Source organism: Mesoplodon bidens, assembly GCF_964165515.1.
Source record: "Mesoplodon bidens genome assembly, chromosome: 14".
Lineage (NCBI taxonomy): Eukaryota > Metazoa > Chordata > Mammalia > Artiodactyla > Ziphiidae > Mesoplodon > Mesoplodon bidens.
Window position 1 is genome coordinate 48383478 of NC_138170.1, and position 25256 is coordinate 48408733.

The window sequence follows — 25256 nt, forward strand, 5'->3', positions numbered from 1 at the left end:
TTAAATAAGGAAAGCCCAGTGACGTTAATTGGAAGAAGGACCATAATGTATTAACACCCCTGTATTCTTTTAAGAAGGAAAAGCAGTAATGGTAACATGGCAGGAGCTGAGAAGGTCAGGCTTGGTCAGATTTTCTATGTGATCTCCAGAAGAGTGGTTTCAGTAGATTGATGCTGCTAGTATAACTCTTGGGTAGGACTCGACAGGACAAGGGCCTGAAGAGACGGGAAGATCTCAGATCATGGAGGATCCTGAATGGCATGTGGAAGAGTTTGAATTCTATATAAGATGGGAACAAGGAAAAGTTTAAGATGGGGAAGAAATAATATCAAATTTCAATTTCAGAAAAGTTCCCTTTGGTAAGAATATGAAGAATACATTGGAGAGATAGTAGCCTATTTAAGAAAAAATTACTTCAGACTAGGTAATGGGAAAATAATCACCTAGTAAGACAACAGTGGTAAGAAGGAAGAGAAAATGGTAGAATTGGGAATTAAGTATTCTTCCTGCTTTCTGCAGCACCTTACACAATATCTGCCAATAAATGCCCTTGAATAAATGCAGTAGAATGTCTAGGATTTGGATAAAGATGCTGGGCGGGGGCGGGCAGGGGAAAGGTAGTAAAGAGTTTCAAATAGGGCTGTCTTTAATCTAACCTCTTTTCCTGAACAAGATTTGGGTTTCAGCATCTCATTTATGAAGTTGTATGGACGTTTCCCACAAATACCATTTGCTAAAGTGCAGATGAGCAATTATCTTTTTGTTCTTACTTTAACCCAGTTATATAAAGAATTTGACAGCTCAGGCAAGAAATATTAAGACCAAAAATCTAGCATGAGATTACATAGTCTGTCTCCTTTTGCTCATCTCAAATCATAGATGTGAGCTGGTACAATTAAACCATCAATGCCTGATCTGAAACAGGTGTTCTTAACAGGGTGTCTTCCATCTCTGCCAACTAGACCACAAGTTTTAGTTTCTCCTGGAACCTGGAAAATAGACTGTGCCTTTGTCCTGAGCAGTGTGATTCTTTGCTTTATTTTTTTCTTATCCTTTTATTTTAAAATCCTATATTGATTTAATAGGAGTAAGTACAGCTTTAATTTTGTTATTGACTACCTAAATAGACCTTCCTGCTTGTTTAGTTCCTGTTTAACTGCAAAGGAAAGCTTCATTCAACACTATCTCTACCATCACAGCAATGATAATGTGACCACCGCACACTGCTTTATGTTTTCATTATTTTCTCTGCACATAAATAAGGTGTCAAGAGTTTTAATACTTCACGAACAATAATCTGTAAATTATAGTAATATACTGTACTTCTTTGACCTTTTCAATATTGTGTGATTTGGTTGGCTGGCCTCTCTATTTATAGCTCTGCTGAGTAGAAGGGAAGGAATGGATATCCTGCCGCTAATGAAAATATCGTATATTGAAAGAGTCAAATGATGATACTGTCTTGGTACAGATGACTGTATTTCACAAGATATACAGCATTAGGCATTGTAATTGTGATAAGTCATTCTCTTGACAAAAGATATAATGAGATTAGAAAACTGCCAAAATTAATTCATTTACTGACAGGGTTTGTACCCAGGCTAAGAAGAGTGTGAATTTTTAAACAAAATCTCCTTAGAACCTGAAGTTTGAAGTCACATTCCTTTTATTTCTCTACTGATACTTAAGATGGCATGTTTGGTACTTACATTAGTTAAGAATGGTTAAGCGTGATGATGGACAATTTTCTTTTACAGCCTTAAAGAACAATGACCAAATTACATTTTCTCTTTCATTTGGAATTTTTGGCACAGTTTTGCCTTTTGGGAATAAGGAATGCATTCTTTCGGCTTCATACTAAATGGTTTTAATGATAGAGATAATATAAAATATTTGAAGAGAATTATTCATATTATTGTCTTTTGGCTCTATGCATATGCCGACTTGTGTTATATTGCTTGCCGAAAAAATATTTAGGACATTTCTAACTTTCATGAGCTATTCATTAAGCAAATCAGTATTGTTGCTATTCAACTTCTTTTGGACTATGCCTGTACCTTACAGGAAAGGGGAGGGATACATAAGCCAATTTTATCACAACAGAGAGAGTTTCTTCTTTGTCAATTTGTGTAACTACTTTGCCATCATTTAAAAGTAACTTTTGCCTTGAGAACATGTGGAAGAGAAGTTGAGCTCCCTTGCAGTCCTTGTTAATTTGTCATGATATAGTAATGCATGTAGGAGCAATCCTAATTAATATAATGACTTGGCTTATTTCACAGGCATCTGAACTCTGCCCCCAAGACATCAGTGCGTCATCCATAGCCCAAGCTTTGAGAAACACGGCCCTGCACACCTCATTCTGTTTTCAGTAGTTTTTTTCTTCTTCTTCTTCTTCTTCTTCCTTTTTTCTTTGCTATGCATTGTAAATGAAGAGCTTTCACTTCAAGGAGACCTGCAACCTCCCCATCTGAAAAGCAGTAGAGATCTGCTCTGCTGTTCATTTTCAATTAGTGTCTTGGATTTACTCATTTGAACAGCTTTTGGGAAGCCATTATGTGTTAAAGGATTTTAGACAGGTTAGGTATGATTTATAACATAAGGTGGAATTAGACAGGTTTGGTTTGATTAAACAGCACATCTGTTGGGGTGGTGGTGGAAAGATTCATGAAGTAAAATCAAGTCAAAGAGAGAAAAATGAAACGGCTGTGTGTAGCATGAAAGAGGATATATGTGATTGGAGCTACTTAATCATATATGCGACTCTATTGACCCGAATTCCTAATGTATGCTCAGGTATTTCCCAAACTTTGTCTCATTTTATCCTCACAATGGTTCTCCAAGATAATCCTGCTCTTCCCATCCACAGAAGAGGAAACTTTTTTTTTTCTTTTTTTAACATCTTTACTGGAGTATAATTGCTTTACAGTGGTGTGTTAGTTTCTGCTTTATAACAAAATGAATCAGCTATACATATACATATATTCCCGTATCTCCTCCCTCTTGCATCTCCCTCCCACCCTCCCTATCCCACCCCTCTAGGTGGTTACAAAGCACCGAGCTGATCTCCACGTGTTATGCGGCTGCTTCCCACTAGCTATCTATTTTACATTTGGTAGTGTATATATGTCCATGCCACTTTCTCACTTTGTCCCAGCTTACCCTTCCCCCTCCCCATGGCCTCAAGTCCATTCTCTACGTCTGCGTCTTTCTTCCTCTCCTGCCCCTAGGTTCTTGAGAACCATTTTTTTTTAGATTCCATATATATGTGTTAGCACACAGTATTTGTTTTTCTCTTTCTGACTTGCTTCACTCTGTATGACAGACTCTAGGTCCATCCACCTCACTACAAATAACTCAGTTTTGTTTCTTTTTATGGCTGAGCAATATTCCACTGTATATATGTGCTACATCTTTATCCATTCATCTGTCGATGGACACTTAGGTTGCTTCCATGTCCTGGCTACTGTAAATAGAGCTGCAGTGAACACTGTGGCACATGACTCTTTTTGAATTATGGTTTTCTCAGGGTATATGCCCACCTGGGATTGCTGGATCATATGGTAGTTCTATTTTTAGTTTTTTAAGGAACCTCCATACTGTTCTCCATAGTGGCTGTATCAACTTACATTCCCACCAACAGTGCAAGAGGGTTCCCTTTTCTCCACATCCTCTCCAGCATTTATTGTTTGTAGATTTTTTGATGATGTTCTGACTGGTGTGAGGTGATACCTCATTGTAGTTTTGATTTGCATTTCTCTAATGATTAGTGATGTTGAGCATCCTTTCATGTGTCTGTTGGCAATCTGTATATCTTCTTCGGAGAAATGTCTATTTAGGTCTTCTGCCCATTTTTGGATTCGGTTGTTTGTTTTTTTGGTGGTTGTTTTTTTGATATTGAGTTGCATGAGCTGCTTGTAAATTTTGGAGATTAATCCTTTGTCAGTTGCTTCACTTGCAAATGTTTTCTCCCATTCTGAGGGCTGTATTTTCATCTTGTTTATGGTTTCCTTTGCTGTGCAAAAGCTTTTAAGTTTCATTAGGTAACGTTTATTTTTGTTTTTATTTCAATTTCTCTAGCAGGTGGGTCAAAAAGGATCTTGCTGTGATTTATGTCATAGAATGTTCTGCCTGCGTTTTCCTCTAACTGTTTTATAGTGTCTGGCCTTACATTTAGATCTTTAATCCATTTCGATTTATTTTTCTGTATGGTGTTAGGCAGTGTTCTAATTTCATTCTTTTATATGTACCTGTCCAGTTTTCCCAGCACCACTTATTGAAGAGGCTATCTTTTCTCCGTAGTATATTCTTGCCTCCTTTATCAGAAATAAGGTGACCATATGTGTGTGGGTTTATCTCTGGGCTTTCTATCCTGTTCAGTTAATCTATATTTCTGTTTTTGTGCCAGTACCATACTTTTATTTTTTTTGAATTTTATTTAATTTATTTTTTTATACAGCAGGTTCTTATTAGTCATGAATTGTATACACATCATTGTATACATGTCAATTCCAATCGCCCAGTTCAGCACACCACCACTGCCACCACCCCGTCGCTTTCCCCGCTTGTTGTCCATGCGTTTGTTCTCTATATCTGTGTCTCAATTTCTGCCCTGCAAACTGGTTCATCTGTACGATTTTTCTAGGTTCCACATATATGTATTAACATACGATATTTGTTTTTCTCTTTCTGACTTACTTCACTCTGTATGGCAGACTGTAGATCCATCCACGTCTCAACAGATGACCCAATTTTGTTCCTTTTTATGGCTGAGTACTATTCCATTGTATATATGCACCACTGCTTCTTTACCCATTCATCTGTTAATAGGCATTTAGGTTTCTTCCATGACCTGGCTATTGTAAATAGTGCTGCAATGAACATTGGGTGCATGTGTCTTTTTGAATTATAGTTTTCTCTGGGCATGTGCCCAGTAGTGGGATTGCTGGATCATATGGTAATTCTATTTTTAGTTTTTTAAGGAACCTCCATACTGTTCTCCATAGTGGCTGTATCAATTTGCATTCCCACCAACAGTGCAAGAGGGTGCCCTTTTCTCCACACCCTCTCCAGCATTTGTTGTTTCTAGATTTTCTGACGATGCCCATTCTAACAGGTGTGAGGTGATACCTCATTGTAGTTTTCATTTGCATTTCTCTAATAATTAGTGATGTTGAACAGCTTTTCATGTGCTTCTTGGCCATCTGTATGTCTTCTTTGGAGAAATGGCTATTTAGGTCTTCTGCCCATTTTTGGACAGGGTTGTTTGTTTATTTAATATTGAGCTGCATGAGCTATTTATATGTTTGGAGATTAATCCTTTGTCTGTTGATTCGTATGCAAATATTTTATCCCATTCTGAGGGTTGTCTTGTTTATGGTTTCCTTTGCTGTGCAAAAGCTTTGAAGTTTCATTAGGTCCCATTTGTTTATTTTTGTGTTTATTTCCATTACTCTAGGAGGTGGATCAAAAAAGATCTTGCTGTGATTTATGTCAAAGAGTGTTCTTCCTATGTTTTCTTCTAAGAGTTTTATACTGTCCGGTCTTACATTTAGGTCTCTAATCCACTTTGAGTTTATTTTTGTGTATGGTTTTAGGGAGTGTTCTAATTTCATTCTTTTACATGTAGCTGTCCAGTTTTCCCAGCACCACTTATTGAAGAGACTGTCTTTTCTACATTATATATCCTTGCCTCCTTTGTCATAGATTAGTTGACCATAGGTGCATGGGTTTATCTCTGGGCTTTCTATCCTGTTCCATTCATCTATGTCTCTGTTGATGTGCCAGAACCATATTGTCTTGATTACTGTAGCTTTATAGTACATTCTGAAATCAGGGAGTCTGATTCCTCCAGCTCTGTTTTTTTCCCTCAAGACTGCTTCGGCTATTCGGGGTCTTTTTTGTCTCCATACAAATTTTAAGATTTTTTGTTCTAGTTCCATAAAAAATGCCATTGGTAAATTGATGGGGATTGCATTGAATCTGTAGATTGATTTGGTAGTATAGTCATTTTCACAATATTGATCTTCCAATCGAAGAACATGGTATATCTCTCCATTTGTTGGTATCATCTTTAATTACTTTCATCAGTGTCTTATAGTTTTCTGCATACAGGTCTTCTGTCTCCCTAGGTAGGTTTATTCCTAGGTATTTTATTCTTTTTGTTGCAACAGTAAATGGGAGTGTTTGCTTAATTTCTCTTTCAGATTGTTCATTATTAGTGTATAGGAATGCAGGAGATTTCTGTGCATTAATTTTGTATCCTGCAACTTTACCAAATTCATTGATTAGCTCTAGTAGTTTTCTGGTGCCATCTTTAGGATTCTCTATGTATAGTATCATGTCATCTGCAAACAGTGACAGTTTTACTTGTTCTTTTCCAATTTGTATTCCTTTTATTTCTTTTTCTTCTCTGATTGCCGTGGCTAGGACTTCCAAAACTATGCTGAATAATAGTGATGAGAGTGGACATCCTTTTCTTGTTCTGATCTTAGAGTAAATGCTGTCAGTTTTTCTCTATAAGGAATGATGTTTGCTATGGGTTTGTCATGTATGGCGTTTATTATGTTGAGGTAGGTTCCCTCTATGCCCACTTTCTGGAGAGTTTTTATCATAAATGGGTGTTGAATTTTGTCAAAAGCTTTTTCTGCGTCAATTGAGATGATCATATGGTTTTTTTCTTCAATTTGTTAATATGGTGTGTCACATTGATTGATTTGCATATATTGAAGAATCCTTGCATCCCTGGGGTAAATCCCACTTGATCATGGTGTATGATCCCTTTAATGTGTTGTTGGATTCTGTTTGCTAGTATTTTGTGGAGGATTTTTGCATCTGTGATCATCAGTGATGTTGGCCTATAGTTTTCTTATTTTGTAACGTCTTTGTCTGGTTTTGGTATCAGGGTGATGGTAGCCTCGTAGAGTAAGTTTCAGAGTGTTCCTCCCGCTGCTATATTTTGGAGGATTTTGAGAAAGATAGGTGTTAGCTCTTCTCTAAATGTTTGATAGAATTGGCCTGTGAAGCCATCTGGTCCTGGGCTTTTGTTTGTTGGAAGATTTTTCATCACAGTCTCAATTTCAGTGCTTGTGATTAGTCTGTTTATATTTTCTATTTCTTCCTGGTTCAGTCTCGGAAGGTTGTGCTTTTCTAAGAATTTGTCCATTTCTTCCAGGTTGTCCATTTTACTGGCATATATTTCCTTGTAGTAATCTCTCATGAGCCTTTGTATTTCTGCAGTGTCAATTGTTACTTCTCCCTTTTCATTTCTAATTCTATTGATTTGAGTCTTCTCCCTTTTTTCTTGATGAGTCTGGCTAATGGTTTATCAAGTTTGTTTATCTTCTCAAAGAACCAGCTTTTAGTTTTATTGATCTTTGCTATCATTTCCTTCATTTCTTTTTCATTTTTTTCTGATCTGATCTTTATGATTTCCTTCCTTCTGTTATCTTTTTTTTTTTTTCCTCTCTTCTTTCTCGAATTGCTTTAGGTGTAAGGTTAGGTTGTTTATTTGAGATGTTTCTTGTTTCTTGAGGTAGGCTTGGATTGCTATAAACGTCCTTCTTAGAACTGCTTTTGCATCCCATAGGTTTTGGGCCATCGTGTTTTCATTTTCATTTGTTTCTAGGTATTTTTTGATTTCCTCTTTGATTTCTTTAGTGAGCTCTTGGTTATTTAGTAGTGTATTGTTTAGCCTCCATGTGTTTGTATTTTTTACTGAGTTTTCCTGTAATTGATATCTAATTTTTTTTTTTTTTTTTTTTTTTTTTTTTTTGCGGTATGTGGGCCTCTCACTGTTGTGGCCTCTCCGGTTGCGGAGCACAGGCTCCGGATGCTCAGGCTCACCGGCCATGGCTCACGGGCCCAGCCGCTCCACGGCATGTGGGATCTTCCCAGACCGGGGCATGAACCCATATCCCCTGCATTGGCAGGCGGACTCTCAACCACTGCGCCACCAGGGAAGCCCTGATATCTAATTTTATAGTGTTGTGGTCGGAAAAGATACTTGCTACGATTTCAATTTTCTTAAATTTACCAAGGCTTGTTTTGTGACCCAAGATATGATCTATCCTGGAGAGTGTTCCATGAGCACTTGAGAAGAAAGTGTATTCTGTTGTTTTTGAATGGAATGTCCTATAAATATCAATGAAGTCCATCTTTTTTAACGTGTAATTTAAAGCTTGTGTTTCCTTATTTATTTTCATTTTGGATGATCTGTCCATTGGTGAAAGTGGGGTATTAAAACCCCCTACTGTGATTGTGTTACTGTCGATTTCCCCTTTTATGGCTGTTAGCATTTGCCTTATGTATTGAGGTGCTCCTATGTTGGGTGCATAAATATTTGCAATTGTTATATCTTCTTCTTGGATTGATCCCTTGATCATTATGTAGTGTCCTTCTTTGTCTCTTGTAATAGTCTTTATTTTAAAGTCTACTTTGTCTGATATGAGAATTGCTACTCCAGCTTTGTTTTGATTTCCATTTGCATGGTATATCTTTTGCCATCACCTCACTTTCAGTCTGCATGTGTCCCTACGTCTGAAGTGGGTCTCTTGTAGACAGCATATATACGGGTCTTGTTTTTACATCCATTCAGCCAGTCTATGTCTTTTGGTTGGAGCATTTAATCCATTTACATATAAGGTAGTTATCAATATGTATGTTCCTATTACCATTTTCTTAACTGTTTGGAGTTTGTTATTGTAGGTCTTTTCCTTCTCTTGCATTTCCTGCCTAGTGAAGTTCCTTTAGCATTTGTTCTAAAGCTGGTTTTGTGGTGCTGAATTCTCTTAGCTTTTTCTTGTCTGTAAAGGTTTTAATTTCTCTGTCGGATCTGAATGAGATCCTTTCTGGGTAGAGTAATCTTGGTTGCATGCTTTTCCCTTTCCTCACTTTATATATGTCCTGCCACTCCCTTCTGGTTGCAGAGTTTCTGCTGATAGATCAGCTGTTAACCTTATGGGGATTTTTTTGTATGTTATTTGTTGCTTTTCCCTTGCTGTTTTTAATATTTTTTCTTCGTATTTGATTTTTGATAGTTTGATTAATATGTGTCTTGGTGTGTTTCTCCTTGGATTTATCTTGTATGGGACTCTCTGTGCTTCCTGGACTTGATTGACTATTTCCTTTCCCACATTAGGGAAGTTTTCCACTGTAATCTCCTCAAATAGTTTCTCAGTCCCTTTCTTTTCCTCTTCTTCTTCTGGGACCCCTGTAATCCATATGTTGGTGCATTTAGTGTTGTCCCAGAGGTCTCTGAGACTGTCCTCAATTCTTTTCATTCTTTTTCTTTATTCTGCTCTGCGGTAGTTATTTCAACTATTTTATCTTCCAGGTCACTTACCCGTTCTTCTTCCTCAGTTATTCTGCTGTTGATTTCTTCTAGAGAATTTTTAATTTCACATATTGTGTTGTTCATCATTGTTTCTTTGCTCTTTAGTTCTTCTAAGTCCTTGTTTAACGTTTCTTGTATTTTCTCCATTCTGTTTCCAAGATTTTGATCATCTTTACTATCATTACTCTGAATTCTTTTTCAGGTAGACTGCCTATTTCCTCTTCATTTGTTTGTTCTGGTGGGTTTCTCCCTTGCTCCTTCATGTGCTGCGTACTTCTCTGTCTTCTCATTTTGCTTATCTTACTGTGTTTGGGGTCTCCTTTTTGCAGGCTGCAATTTCGTAGTTCCTGTTGTTTTTGGTGTCTGTCCCCAGTGGCTATGGTTGGTTCTGTGGGTTGAGTAGGCTTCCTGGTGGAGGGGACTGGTGCCTGTGTTCTGGTGGATGAAGCTGGATCTTGTTTCTCTGGTGGGTAGGACCGCATGCAGTGGTGTGTTTTGGGATGTCTGTGTCCTTATGATTTTAGGCAGGCTCTTTGCTAATTTGTGGGGTTGTGTTCCTCTGTGGCTAGTTGTTTGGCATAGTGTGTCTAGCACTGTCGCTTAGTGGTCATTGAGTGGGTCTTAGCATTGAGATGGAGGTCTCTGGGAGAGCTTTTGCCATTTGATATTACATGGAGCCAGGAGGTCTCTGGTAGACCAGTGTCCTGAACTGGGCTCTCCCTCTTCAGAGGCACAGGCCTAATACCCGACTGGAGCACCCTTACCCTTTCAGCCACACAGCTTTTGAGAAGTCTGAGGTCTTCTGCCAGTGTTCAGTAGGTGTTCTGTAAGAGTTGTTCTGCATATAGATGTATTTCTGATGTATTTGTTGGGAGGAAGTTGATCTCCACATCCTACTCCTCCACCATGTTGAAGGTGCTTGGCAGACACTGTGGGTTTAGAAATGGAAGGTTCGTGGAAACCCTGACTGGAGCAGGTCTATGAAACTGAGGTTCTAAGAAGTTAAATGACTTACTCAAGGACAAACAGCTAGGCTGAGACAGAGCCATGAATCAAACCCAGATTATTGTTGTTTTCTTCTTGTTTCTGAAGTCCATGCTCTTTTTATTTCTCCATAATGTTCTTCCAAGTTGCTAGTCTGTTTCTCTCAGGCTGCTCACACTTGGCAGTGTCTCAAGTCTTACCTGAAATGCTGAAGACATTTCAGTCTGCCCCAGTACAGAGAAACCAGTAAGAATTCCTGCTTATAGCATAGGTTGTCCAGAACCTGATGACAGACTTTTGGGTAATAAATCAGTCAAGATCTACCTCTTCACCACCTAATATCCAGGTGTCCCTTCCTTTAACTAGTCATCACAGGTAGACACCCACCTGACAAATCCTTATTAATGTTCATATGTATTATTTATCCTTTGCCTTGCTCCAGAAATGATTTCACTTGGCTTATCCACTGAATGCTATCAGATAAGGGTTCATTTAATTATCTCTCTTAGAAACACTAATACTTTCATTTAGATACAAAAGAATTTTGGTCCTTACTAGTTACCTGATTAAAATAATATACCAGTATATATTTGCATAAATTGTGAAGAAGAAAAGACTGATATTTTTAGTCAACAAAGCATTCCTGACAAAACATAGGCATCTAATTACCTTGCCTGTCCTTATAACTGGTTTTGCACAATTAACAATGACAGTGAATTTTCATTTATCATCAAGTGCAGATCCCAGATTAGAAGGACAACCGGACTAATCCAGATTCGCTGATCCTTTTATCTCAACTGCCAACATGGTCCTCTATTGTTGGTTATGAGAGGAAACTGACAATCCCTCTAAGAGAATTTACTGACTATCAAAATGATATCCAAGGAAGATTGATATCTTCCTTCCTTCTTCAAGGAAGACGCTCATGTTCAAAAAGGCCTTGTCAGGGCTTCTCTGGTGGTGCAGTGGTTAGGAATCTGCCTGCCAATGCAGGGGAGATGGGTTTGAGCCCTGGTCCCAGAAGATCCCACATGTCATGGAGCAACTAAGCCCGTGCGCCACAACTACTGAGCCTGAGAACCACAACTTCTAAAGCCCATGCACCTGGAGCCTGTGCTCCGCAACAAGAGAAGCCACCACAGTGAGAGGCTCATGCACCGCAATGAAGAGTAGCCCCTGCTCACTGCAACTAGAGAAAACCCACACACAGCAATGAAGACCCAATGCAGCCAAAAATAAATAAAATGAAATAAATTAATTTAAAAAAAAAGGTCTTGTCAAATTAGCTTTGGATATCCAACTTCAAAACATTTTTCAAAGGAAAACAAATACTATAATTACCATATTTGCTTCAAGTATGCAGCTTCTAAAATTGAGAGAGAAAGTAAACATGATTATGCTTTGTTTATTTTCTCTCTCTAATGTCATTGATTCCAACACACACCTAGGAGATTATTCAGATTTTTGGTTTCTCAAGAATTTCACAGAATTAAATATTGTTTAAGGTAAGTAGGCTATTAACCAAGGATGATAAAGTTGGTTTAGTGTTATATGAATAAATTCCACTCTGCTGCAACAATATTTGACCTGTGTGTTGTCGAATCAAGTTACAGTAAATAACAGCAAAACACAGCAAAATCATTGCCTTTATTATCTTTCCATTAACACATAGAACAGTTATTTTTCAAATGATCATTTGTAAAATCTTAGCATCATGTGTTCGTGCTATTTTAATTCTACATGGGGAAAGTGACTGAGAAGGATGCATACTTCTTGTCTTTAGGTATAAGTTTGTTTGGAGAGAAAAAAATAACAAGACTAAGACAATGTTTGTTCTAAAGGCAGGGTCCTGGGAGGCTGGGCAGGTTATTGAAACATTGTGATGTCCACTTGGCTAAAGCATTAAAGAAAATCTATGAGATCTGAGTTCCCATACTTTCTGCCAGGTGTTTCTCTTGGAGGATATTCATCAGCTAGGAGCCCCAAACACTGAATTATTCAGCAGAAACTCAGGCAGCTCTTGCTTCCCTGGTGAGCATATACAGCATTATATCTCCCTTTGTCTGTCTTTGGGCTTCCTTGAGTATGGGCTCTGTTTAAAGAAAACAGCCCTACGCATTTGACTTCTGCTGGAACTTGGTGGAGAGGTAACATATAACATAGTTTTGTTTTGTTTTAACTGATTCGGCACCCTTAGTGGTGCCCACTAGCCACATTAAGGATAAGTATCAGTCAATAGTTTTATGGTAACCGACGCCTGTCAGGATCTGTAACTTCACTACAGAAAAAACCTCTCTGGGTTGAAATTTTACATGCAAAATCTCAGTCCTTTTTTTTTTTTTTTTCGGTACGCGGGCCTCTCACTGTTGTGGCCTCTCCCGTTGTGGAGCACAGGCTCCAGATGCGCAGGCTCAGCGGCCATGGCTCACTGGCCCAGCTGCTCCACGGCATGTGGGGTCTTCCCGGATCGGGGCACGAACCCGTATCCCCTGCATCGGCAGGTGGACTCTCAACCACTGCGCCACCAGGGAAGCCCCAAAATCTCAGTCTTAAGGGAGAAAGGAAGAGTGAAGGGATAAAAATGTATTCAGGAATTTTACAGGACCTCTGTATGTGCAGGATGATTCCAGCCACATACTTCTCCAAAGCCACTCAAGACAACTTTATGGTCATAACCTTTTATTTTAACTTAGGGAATTCATAAGAGAGGAACTCAATATTCTTGTATATCAGGATATATCTGATATACAAGAAATAACTATTGTGAATAAGGAGAGTTTAAGAAGTGAAATTTGAATTATTTTATCAATTTCATTATTTTATCCCAGATTCTCCCTTCTCAGGGTCAACAGCTGGCAGATTTATAGATCAGTCGACAGTATTTTTGTGTTAAATAGTTTGATGCATGCTTAAGTACCTAGGTTTTACTCTTTTCCTTAAAAATTTATATTCTATCTAGAGTGATAAATTACAAAATATAGAAAAAATACCCCAAAGTTGATAATATGCTATAAATCATTTTTCCCCCAGTTCTGACTTTACTGTTTCCTCTTGAGATCTCAAAATTCTACTCCATTTCTTCCTCCAATTTCTTCACAGACTACCTCGCTCACTTCTCTGATTCCAGGGACTCAAATGTTGACAAGTCTTAGAAAAGAAAAACAGGGCCATTTTAAGTAAATAAAATTATTAATAACAAGCCCCCATAGGATTGTCTGGCATATAATGCATTCTCCTTAAATGGCACATATGTATGTTTGTATTATTATTCTATCATTTTTATTACCAAAAAACCCCGAAACAAAACCAAAAGGAAATCCTTGAGTTAGCATTGTTCAGGACTAGAGTGCGTGAATGTTTTGTTAATCAATGATGAAACCAAAAGAATCGGGCATCTGCTCTGGGCAGAAGTGCCCTAGTCATTCAGGGTTTATATAGTCTTAATTATGGTATGTCTACCCAAAGGCTCAGTCTCTATTTCCTACACCAGTGCTGGCCAGGACAAGAATAACAGTAGAAGCTCCATTCTCAAAGGATTGTCTAGAATTTGTCTAGAATCCATTACTTCAATCCCCATTCTGGACATTTAAGAGGGGATGGACCACTCACATAATCACCCAAGCACAACTTTCCTGTCTCCTACACTGGCATATCCCTTCTCTTTACTGCTGAGCACTTGGTATCCTCATTAGGAATGAAGCTCTACCACTGACCCCTAATTGGAATCTTGCCTAGTTCTTGCCAGCACCCTTTCTCTCTCCCATTTTCCTGCTCTGTCTGGGGTTTTTCCTCCAAATACTAGAGACATCTCCAAATATATTGCCACCTACTTCACATTCCATATTATCTTTAAGCTGATAATTGTCTTGATTCCTCTGTAAAAAGGGACCTCCTGAATATCATCTCAGGTCTGAGTAAGCTATAGTTGGCCATGCCTGTTTAGACATTGAAAAGCAAGTTGTTTTCCACTCTGCATGGCAATTGGTCCTGTAAATGGGTGAGAAATTTTAGCCCTGGTTCAAGCTTTCTCCCCTTCCCTAACAGCCAGGAACCAGTCTTAGAATTTCCTTTATTATTGGGCAGAGACAGATCCCTGTTTTGTGGCATTTGAAGCTTGTAAAATGTGGGAGTGTTACCAAATTAAGTTGTATGGACCTTACTCAGGCCCTAGCCCAACCAGCCAAGGCTCTCTGCCTCGGTGGGGAGGGTTCCTTTTTCTGTTCGGGTTCGAGTAAGGGATAACAAAACTGAAGCTGAGATTGACACAGCACAAGCATTATTCAGTGGCCAAAGAATAGAGAAGTGGGAACTAAGTTCACAGATCAACTTCTCACCCACATGGTGAGAATGATTTAATTTTAAAGAGTAAAGACAAAGAAAGGAGGAATGAGGCTAATGATGGGGAGGCATATGTATTAGTCTACTGGAGAAGGGGCAGGGCTTTTTCAAGGAAGTGGGGTGCCAACACTTTTCATCCTTTTTTGGTCCTTAATGTCTGGTTATGGCTGCTGGTAGGTGTGTCATTTAATAAGCTAATGTAGTAAAATCAATGTATAATGGGACTCAGGGTCTATTGGAGGTCAGATCCTTCGCCATCTTGGTTCCAGCTGGTTCCATCTGTTTTTTGTCTGTTTGTAGCTTCCTTTCTTATCTCTGGACCCTTTAACTTAAAGAGTTATGTTAACTCCTGCTAAAGGTGGGGGCATTGGCAGGTTTTGAGCAAAGACCTGAAGCAGCTCTGGCAACAGGAGGGACCTTTTTTTAGAACGAGAACACACAATTATAATTGCAAAATTTAGTTTAGGGCCTTAGGAGAGCCCCATGAAAGTGAGGGCCTCAACCTGAAGCTTAAGCTTCATTAGCTTCATGGTAAATATGTTTGTGCCCCTGGGAATTAAGGGGGCAATTAACGACACCACATATTTCTATCCTAGAAAAGTGTAATAAACAAAAATATAGTTTATTCAGCTAAAATAATTTTTTAAGTTTTTACTTGGAAATAATTATAGGCTTACAAAAAAGTTGCAAAAATAGTACATATAGTTAGTTTCAGTATGTGCTTCACCCAGCTTGCTCTGTTCGTATTTTACATAGCATGATAAATTATCCAAACTATTTTAACACTGGTACACTATTATTAACTAAAATATCGACTTTATTATTCAGTTTTCACCAGTTTTTCTCACTAAAGTCCTTTATCTGTTCCAGGAGCCAATCCAGGATAGCACAGTACATTTCATTGTGATGTCTTCTTAGTCTCTCCCAACCTATGACATTTTCAGTCTTTCCTTGTCTTTCATGACCTTTGAAGAGTACTAGGCAATTGTTTTATAGAATGTTTCTGGATTTAGGTTTTTCTAATATTTTCTAATTATTGGTTGGAGGATTTGCATTTTTAGCAAGAATATCATGTAAGTGATATGCCCTCCTTAATGCATCATATCAAGAAGTACATGATGCTGATTTGTCTTACTACTGGTGATGTTAACACTGACATCTTCGTTAGGTTACTGTCTTCTGAGTTTCTCCATGGTAAATTTACTATTTTTTCCCCTTTAATATTAATAAAACCTGCAAATATTCCTTTTTTTTTTCAAACTTTTGCCCACTAATTTTAGCATCTATCTGTGGATTATTTTATTAGAAGTGCTCTGGAGTTCAAATGGTGGTTTGCTCTTTTCTTCATTTCTTCTGCATATATTAATTAGAATTCTTCTATAAGACACCAATAATTACTGGAGGCAAGATCCACCACTTATTTATTTGTTCAATTACTTATTACACTATGGACTCATGGATATTTATTTTACTCTATGGGTTATAATCTAGCATTATTATTTATTTTGTTGCTCAGATTATTGCAGCTTTGGCCATTGGGAGCTCTTTCAGTTTGGCTCCTCTGTCAAAAGCAATTTTGAAATAATTTATCTCTTGTGTTTTTCAAGCACCTTGAAGACACTGACTCCACAATCAAATTTCTTAAACTCTGTGTTCCCGCCTATTGAATGATCCTACACAGAATGGTTACTCTCACACCTGAGCACTGTTTCAATCCTTCTAGCCCCTTGTGTCTTCCTCTATGCTTCCTGTAGTCCTGCTTTGTACTGTACTTGACTCTTCATCACAAAAGCCCAAGGATAGTCGCTGATGGTAGCCTTGGAAGGTGCGAAGAATAGAGGAGACTAGGCTGGCCAGGCATTCTCTTTTCTGCCAGACAAAGGGGAAAGAGTAACTAATTGCTATCCAGCCCATATGCACATACCAGAACTACTAATAAGTTCTTAACACACTTTATTTTCTTCACCTCTCATCACTTGCCTTATTGCCTATTTTAGAAATGAAGAAACTGAATTTAAGTGACTTGTCCAAACTAGCACTGCTAGTAAGTACTCTACATGATATGTCTCATAGAGTTGGGCCGAGACTACTTTAGCTTATGTGGGTTGTAAAGAATGACTATACTGGAAACAGAAACGGGAAGGAGAATTACAGATGGACAACTTCATAAAAATAGGGAATGATTATAAAGAGATTGCCCCAATATCCGAAATTTTAACATCAAAAAAATTATTTTTCTAGTAACAGGTTTTGTGAGATACGCTTTTAAGCATAAAAGCACAGAGTGAATAAATAGATTCCAAAAAGTCAAGAAGACCAATTCTTAAAACTGTCTTTAGAGGGAGAATTCCATGTCCTTTCAATTCTAAGCAGGACTGAAAGTGTGACAGATTTTGATTAAGATCAGTTTTGATGTCTTGTCAGGGAGAGAGAGCTCAGGACTTTTGGGGTTGGGGATATCTAATGCTTCCTTGCAACAATGATGAAAATTAAGCCCTTGATTTTTGAGATCCCTCACTCCAAATTTTACGAAATGACAGATTACCTAGTAATCCATTTCTTCCAAAAGATAATTACAATTGTTCTATCCTTAATTACTTTAATCATGATTTATTTGAATATGTTGTGAACATACAGTGATTTATGCTTATTTATCATAATGGTTTTTGAGGCAAGCCTAAAAATATATATATATATATACACACACACACACACATAATGTATGTTTACATTTTGTAGAGTAAAATATTTAAATGTGTTTTATGCATAAATGATTTTGAGACTATTGCTTGTATTTCATTCCCTTTCAAAACTCGTCCTGTGCATATTGCTTATAAAGAGTGGATGGTGTTGACACATTTCCATAGGCTATCAACTTGGGAAGGTTGAAAATGGTAAAGTTTCCTTAGGGGACTATCAAAGTTCAGAGAAAAATATTACAGAAATGAAGAAGAAAAATGATGTGCAGTGATACACTCTTATAAAATTCACAGGAGAGATGTCTGAGATGCAGTGTACCACATCATAAGGTGTATATGTGTGATGCCTATATGTGTGGGAATTCTGTTATAGATTCTGAAATGAAGGGAAATAATCCTTGTCTTCTTTGGCTCCCTAGAATGCTGCCTCTCCATAGAAATATATCACTTTCCAAAGTCTACAGCCAGATTTCAGAAGAGTGTTAATTAAGTTGGATTAGGTCCGTGAGGGATTTATGTAAGAAAAGCATTTAAATGCATCTTAAGGAATAAGATAAAGACTTGGACACCTTGAAATGATTGTGTGGAAGTGAAGAGCAGGTAAGATTTTCAGGCAGGAAAAACAACTTAAAGTGGGAAAGTGTGAGACATATATAAGGAGTAGAGGGCAGTATAATGAGAAGTAAGGTCAGAAAAGTAGTATCTAATTAGAACACCAAACTAAGAAATTTGCATTTTATTCTACAAGCAGAAGAAAGTCATTGGGATTTTTTTTTTGAATAGTGGAATGACATGATCAGAAGTATACCATAAAAGTGTGAATTTAACACTAAGATAGATTGGAGAGAGAAGATATTGTAAGAGGGAGAACAGTTAGGAAGTTAGTCTATGTAAGAGGTAATAAATATTTTAAATATTAGTTAGAGGAATGGGCAAGATGTATGAGAACAGTATCACTAAGTTAAAATCTGCAGGGACAAATTATTTGTGAGTTAGTAAGTTGTGGTTTTTTTTTTTTAATTTAAAGAAACTAGTAAAGTTATTTTTTTTCACACTGACAGGAAAAATTGAACCTATCAAACAAGCTGTCAAAGAATCTAAAAGCCTTTCATGTAGTTTTTACAGATAATTTAAAATATATTTAACAACCATATTTTACAAATGGATAAAAATCAATTGCTCATTAAGAGGACACTAAAATTGACTTGAATATCCAACCCATATTCATATTTTTTATTCTGAATCTCTCATATGTGATACTTATTCTTTATATTATTCATTTGCTATTTTAGCATGTATTTAGATGTAAAGGTTTACTGAAATGTTAATTATATCACTGACTTAATTTAACTTTTGTATTTGTTTATCATATATCTACAATTATATTGTAAGATAATATTTTCAAGAGAGGAAAGAAACAATCTTTATACTTTTAATTTCCCCATGGCACCTGAAAGAGTTGGTTAACTATAGTAGGTGAGTTAACATGTGCTTATTGTGATAGACTGGACCAAAGATTGGGATAATATTGAAGAGCAAGGAACTTCTTTTTTCAGTGTAGTAGGTGTAACAGCAGCAATTACATCAGATATTTTTCTTTGAAATTGTGCCAAACTTTGAGTGTTGATGTTTGCAAAAAATGCAGTTTTATTTCCAAAGAAATCTTTATTCTCTTTTTTGAAATAGAATTCATGAGAGAAACTTGAGGTGTCTATTTTCATTTTTGAGTTTAATTATGTGGGTCAAGAGCGATGACTCATGACAGGTGAAATGGAGGCTAACATTTTAAAACTCCTTACAACAAAAGTGAGTTTTCTAAGATTTCTGCAGGAGGAATGTTAGCTATCAGGATCAAACATGCAGGAAGGTAAAACATGTAAAAGCATATGCATATAAAAAAGCATATGCAAGCACATTCCTACTAAACTCTATTGCCGTATGTATCTACATTCCTTACTATATATATATATATATATATATATATATATATATATATATATATATAGGACAGTAGAAATTTACATATATATATATAATTTTCTACTGTCCTATCTCCTTGTGGCTCTGGAGATACAAAATAACACAGATCTTATGTTTTAGATGGGAGGACTTTATTAAACCACTTGGTTTGAAATAGCTACAAGATAAACCTCCTTGGGTACAAGCAATGGTCTCAAAATCATTTTTCCATAAAAATGCATGTATATCCATTCCTTAGGAGAAGGCAATTCAATGTCGCTGTTCCCTCTCCCCATAAACATTCATTGAATAGCACCAACACAAGCGTCTGCCCCCCAAGTTAGTTTGCAGTTAACTGTCATCGCTCTGACCTCCAAGACATTGCAGGAAATGTTCTTGGCTTCTGTTTACATATTAAACAAACTAAATAAATATTAAGCACAGCATAAGAAAAACTATTCCCTTACAAACCTGGAACAAAAGAAGCTTGTATTCCACAGATTTACCATATAAAAAAATTGTACGAGGTGCTGTTGGATTTATGTATACCAGTCACTGTTGCTCTTTTTAAAGAGCCTCCAAAGTAACAGAGAGAAAGAATGTATGTAAACCACTGTGATATAAAGCAGAACCTGCTGATATTACTTCATGTGATTAGAAGGGATAATAAATGCTATAACATTTCAAAGAAGGAAGGCATCAATTCCAGCTGGGCTTATCAAACAAGAGTCCTTAGGAAAAGTAGGAGCTGAGCTGAGCAGAAAAACCTGGTAGGATTTAGAAAGTTAAATATTAGGAGATTGGGAACTACAGGTTCCCAATATTTCAAGGCTAATTCACAAATATGAAATAATCTGATTGAACCTTGAGTTTTCAAGGAGCTAGACCTACTTGTGCTGCATTCCAAGCAGTCACAGATTTAGATTTTAAATAATTTCTTTGGGTCTCAACTACAACTGGTGCCACACTCCAAAATTCAGTTTTGACCTCCTTGATTCCCAGCCTCACTTCCTGATTCTCACATGCATCCTTGGCTTGCTGCACCAGCTTGATGCCCATTTAGTCCCCTCCTTTGACCTTGGCTCCTGTTTCTGATGACCTTTCACCTTATAATACTTATTGTTGAATTACTTCTCCTTCTCACGGTCCTATTGCCTTTTGCCAAACTCATAAACATGATGGAATGGCATATATTTTATTTAAGTAATGCTAAATTGATTACTTTGTTGAGAAGAGAAAAATTTGTGTAGTTGGGTAGTGAGGAAACAAGATTGAAAAATTAAGGAAAAACAGTAGAGGAGACCAAATCATATGGATTTCATTCGATAGGTCATAATTACCCCAATTTTATGTCATGCTTTCCTACAACCTATATTTTTACTCATTTTTCCTTTAAATTGACTCATTTAAACATTTTTGTGTTCATCCTAAGCAACATTAGTCACATAATCATTGTTTAAATTAATAAAATTTTTATTCCCATTATGATAAATACATGACTATTTAAATTATTTTTCCATTTTTAACAAAAGTTATGTGTTTTATTCTTTGGTAAATACAGTTATAATTAATGGGCAGCTATTAAAGCTTTAGCCAGATAATTTTAGCAAGATTAACCTTGTGGTGTTATACAGGATGACTGGAGTTGGGAAAACAGAAGATTAAGGTAAACATTAGTTATGAGTTAATAAAGACCTGTATTAGAGTTTTCACTGAGAGAATAAAAAGAGGTGTGATAGGGAATCAGTAGGTCTTACTAGTAAGTTGAAGTGGCTGGCAAGTTTAAAGGGTTAAAATAATGCAAAATCTTGAGTCTTAATGCCTTGAAAAATGATGGTACAATCAATAAAAATGGGATTATCTGAAGAAAGCACTGGTTTGTGAGAAAAGATGATTAGTTTAGTTTTGGAGTTATTAAACTAAGGATCTGGTAGACAGAATGTTGGAAGTTAAGGACTAGGGTTCCTGACTGATGTTTACCTGGGTGTCAGTTGCCTGGTGATGCTGGTTGTAACCATGGGAATAGCTGAGGTCTCTGAGGGGGAGTACGGAGAAAGAAAATAGCAGATGATTGAAGAGGGAGCCTTGAAGGGAGGCTTGTATTTATTGTGTGGAAGGAAGAACAAGAGGCAGCAATGGCGACAGTGAAGTAATGATCCATCATGTAAGGGAAGAATCAATGTAGTGTGTTTCTATGCACATTGAGGAAGAATAGTATCTATAAATGGATACTATTTAGTTATTTTTAGTCATGGCTAAAAATAATATTCTTTTGTGAAAATGTTCAGAATGCTTTTGAACAAATTGGGCATCAGGAAGGGAAAGAAAGAGATCTTGTCAGAATGTCCAGACTTGATCAAACACAGAATCTAGAAGAGTTGGTAACAGGCAGTTGGTGATAAGGATATCTGAGAGCAAGTAGCCTGATGAAGGGACTGTGGTTCAGGTAGAGAATAATGCTGAGTGGGACAGGGAAGAGCTTGGCTTCAGTCGGGGAGGACACAGGATAATGGGACTGTACTCAAGGTCGGCCACTATCTTGAGGGGAGTAGATAGAGCTTCAGTAACCAATGTTAGTGTACAAGATTGAGGCTTGGTCAAAGGAACAGGCTGAGTTCCAGCTCTTAAAACTGAAAAATGAGGTAAAGACTATCAGCAGGTTTGACTTAAGACTGGCCACCTGGGATCCTGAAATAGGATTTTTTTTTTTTTTCCACTAAAGAAATTTCCCAGAACCTAGAGTGGGATTTAGAAAACAGCTAAGAATCACGTATCACATGACTTTATGTGGGGCGGGGGGCGGTGCGTGGGGCATGCTGCATAAACCCGAGGCCCACTCTGGAAATTCATTATTTAATCCTTATTACAGCTTGAAGGTGTATAGTTAGTATCAAAACCGGAATTAGAAATTGCATTTTGAAATTATTTTTGCAGAGTTTTTATGAGCCTAGTGAGGTCAAGGAAAATAAGGAAGACCATTCATTAATGATGGTAACTCCTGTTGATGATCTTGGGAGAGTAGATTCATGGGAACCCAGACAGGAAACTTCACAGAAGTTCAGAGAAATGAGGGTGTAAGGGTCCCCCCATGGGGACTAAACATGCTAATACATTAATGGAGAGTGAATAAGCATTTCTAGAATGTTCTTGCAACCCACATAAAAAGGGGTTTTGGGTAATGCCAGTACTGTTTATTTAAAGTTTAAAATAGCACTGATAGAATCATTTCCAGAAGAAACACTAACTTGAATATATCCTCCCCTTCCAGGGACTATTTGGATCTGAGTGGCCAATCTATGGTATTTTTCTGTGAGGTGTCACTATTGTTCCATTACTAGTGTCCGTGCATAGTTTATTAATCAAGGGGCCAGAAGATAAACTGGTGAAAGTTCAACTGTTTCTCTAGACTTTGTTGTTCAGTGAAAGTTCTTTTCCTTCCAGGAAGAGCGTTGCCCTCCCAATCACTAGAACAAAAGCTGTGCCGTAGTGTTTTGTCTTCTTGCCTTGAGTTAATTACAGAGCAAGGGGGAAATAGGCTGCCTTTTGGAGTCCCTCCCTGAGTCTTACGTAAGGTAATGTAATAAAGGAGCACATTGTACTTTTTGGACTACTCTCTTATAAAGAACCGTGTAATGAAAAGGTCCTCAAGTCCTCCAAGATTTAGCTTGTCCTTAGTGACCCCACAGCCCATCTGTAGAGGCCAGGCTAAACCCCCTGCTTCTGGAATACCAGCATTCCTATCCTGATCTTTTACCAGGAATTGTGATCCCAAATTACGTATGCTAATCTGGTTAGTTCTCTCAACTCTTCTAGTTTCCACCTGTGTCACGCAACTGCTAAAAACCCATTATTGGCAAGAGGAGTTGGTGTAAAAGTTACAATTTCCTAACACCTCTAATTCTTGCACCCCTAATTAGCCACCAACTGAGCTACTTAAAAATGGTGCAAGGTGAGTTTGGACCAATTTTATGTAGAACACAAAATACAGGTATGAACCCATGTATGTTTTCTAATATAAATGGAAACAAAGAATGACAGGCAATAAATTACTTATCTTGCCAGTTTGGTGCCCTTGTGGTTGTATAGGAACTAGACTACTAACATCGCTTAAAATATCGTGAATTTTGACCATGAAAACAAACTGCTTTTGAATTCTCCCATCACTGGGATATTGGTTGTGCCTTGGTGTTAAGGAGTCAGTTAAAGACACACAGTGACCAGGAGATTTTATAGAGTGCCAAAGCCATGCTGAATTTATTTCTTTTAATTGTATTCCATATTCCCCTTTTATGAGTATACCCATGTATACATGAATGGAGTTCAATAAAATTATTTTATTGGTGCAAAAGAATGCACTCACAGATGCTGCTTCCCCACTACTTTGCAGTTTAATTTTTTGAACACAGAATCTGCTATGGGAACAGAGTAATTAATGTTGCCTGTCTCACAAGCAAAGTCTACTCGCCAAATTTACAGCTAAAAATGGAGCTCCAATCAATTCTTACTGTGCCTTAACATCATGTTTTTCATCCCTATCTCATTCTTTTGTTAATTAAATAAGATTTGTTATTTTCTGCCTCACCATTCAAAGAGCTCACGAAACTTCAGTAGTACAAAATTCAAAGGCTTTGTACTATTTTTATATTGAAAAAGAATCAATTTAGTTTTTTAAGAGATTATGTGCAAAGAGTAATAGTCTAATCAGAGACCTGAAGGCTTTGAAATATTAAGTTACATTTCTGTTTCAAGTTATTCCTCTTATCAATCTTTTTTTTTCCACTTTAAACTGTGATCAGAGTAGAGAATGTCTTTAGAAATGGCTTAAATGACAGGAGATGATCGCTGAGAAATGCAAAGGTTGATAAACAGCGTTTGTGCAGATGGGTTAACTACGAAGTAAAAGTCCATTAATGCATTTTAATAATACATATTCAATTATGACTCACCTGGGCCAGACCATCTATTCATTAAATGACAAGAGCAGCATGTGTATTTGCTCCTTTAACAGACAGCACACATACCCTCTTCAACTGCTCTATTCAAACAATACCACGTGGTCATGTGTCAAAGCTTGTTTTTAAGTCCCTCTCTTCCTCCTCATTTACTTTGGGGTCCAGGCTACCCAATCTTGTCTGACCGTCAACTTTTTTTTCTAAGAGCTCTTGCCTGAACTTAAAATTTTAATTTATTTGACCCCACCGAAGCCCATATTCAGTGCTGTGAATCAAGATTTCATTTTTAAATAGAATATCTCCTGAAAATAGAGAACTAAAATGGATATAAATGCTCCTTGAAACCAGAAGATGTAGTCCTTTGAATGTTTTGTGAGAAAAAAACCCATTTCATGTATCATTTGCATTTAGCTAAAAGCATTTTGCTTAAATGCCTGAAATAAGTATGCAAATCTTCTCAGAAACACTAGTAATATAAAACTAGCAATGAAATGAATTCTCCTCTAGCTGTTTGATCCGTCGGGTCAGTTGAGCACACTCAGTGTAGTACATAGAGGTATAGCCATCATGCTTCATCTGACAAGTGGTGTATTCAACAAAGAGAACTGGTGTGTGAGCTTAGGGGTGGGTATGACCTTGCATGGTCTGGCAGCTGGATCAGACCTTCACTCTAAGTGTTGTATAGTCATGAGTTGCATCACAGGCATCTCTAAGAGGTACTAATGCAGAGGAGAAGTTGACACCTAGTGAATTTCTTTGTCTATTGCTTTGAATTTCCCCAAGCTTACTACTTAGTAGAATACCCTTTCTTTGTTCTGTTTTTGGTGGAGGAAGGATGAAAAGTACTCCTTTCTGTAACTTAATAATTGTAGGGAATGGAGACAAAGCATCTGCTTCTACCTTGGGCCTTTGTGAAGAACACTGTGTGTGCCATTCCTCTTACTATTCAAAACCAGCTTAGGTATTTCTTCCTGACTCATCCATTCCTTT